This window comes from Malurus melanocephalus, unplaced genomic scaffold (assembly GCF_030028575.1).
Source record: "Malurus melanocephalus ecotype Western Australia unplaced genomic scaffold, MMel_1.1 scaffold_1823, whole genome shotgun sequence".
NCBI lineage: Eukaryota > Metazoa > Chordata > Aves > Passeriformes > Maluridae > Malurus > Malurus melanocephalus.
The window spans coordinates 5237-6075 of NW_026625055.1; the positions used below are offsets into that span (position 1 = coordinate 5237).

The following is an 839-nucleotide window of genomic DNA, read 5'->3' on the forward strand; positions in this document are numbered from 1 at the left end:
TCCTTCACCAAAAGACCAAATTTTATGGGACTTTAAGATCTTTCACAAGATCCATTTTTATAGGATTTTGGGGTCCTTCTGCAAAAAAAACATTTGTATGAGATATTGGGGTCTTCCTCAAAAAAAAAAACATTTTTATGGGATTTCGAGGTCCTTCACAAGAAAATTCAATTTTATGGGACCTTCCCATCCCCCACCAGGACCTCACCACTTCCATGAAGAGCACGCAGACGTCGAAGTTGGGGTTCTTGCGGACGTTCTTGATGACACCAGAGTGGACGCGCTGTCCGCCACACTCCACCAGCAGACTGGGTGAGGTCACACTGGCCAGCTGGAAGCTCTTGAGGTTCCTCAGCCCCCAGGCCAGGATCTGTGGGATGAGGGAATTCCAAATCCTGAGCCAAACCTCAGCTTCTGGGCTTCTGTGGAGCTCCTCGAGGGTGGAGGAGAAGCTGGAGGTTCAGCCATGCAGGATGAGCAGTGGTGGGAATTATGGAATCACTGAGGTTGGAAAAGGTCTCCAAGTGGAGGAGAAGCTGAAGGTTTAACAGTGTAGGACAGGAGTGGAAATTATGGAATTATTGAGGTTGGAAAAGGTCTCCAAGTGGAGGAGAACCTGAAGATTTGACCCTGCAGGACAGCAGTGGGAATTATGGAATCACTGAGGTTGGAAAAGGTCTCCAAGTGGAGGAGAACCTGAAGGTTCAACCATGTAGGACAGGAGTGGAAATTATGGAATCACTGAAATTGAAAACTATCTCAAAGTGGAGGAGAATCTGGAGGTTCAGCTGTGTGGGAGGGGGACAGGAATTTCACTGAGGTTGCAAAAGTCCACCAAG

At 47.8% G+C, this 839-nt stretch overlaps 1 long non-coding RNA gene across 1 annotated transcript in view; it reads right to left on the minus strand.

The window, feature by feature from the left end:
* Positions 1 to 214: 214 nt before the first annotated feature.
* Positions 215 to 839, minus strand: part of LOC130587377 (uncharacterized) — a 3244-nt gene continuing 2619 nt past the window's right edge. The window contains exon 3 of the long non-coding RNA XR_008966784.1: positions 215 to 370. This is a non-coding gene — a long non-coding RNA (uncharacterized LOC130587377). The remainder of the gene's footprint in view (positions 371 to 839) is intronic.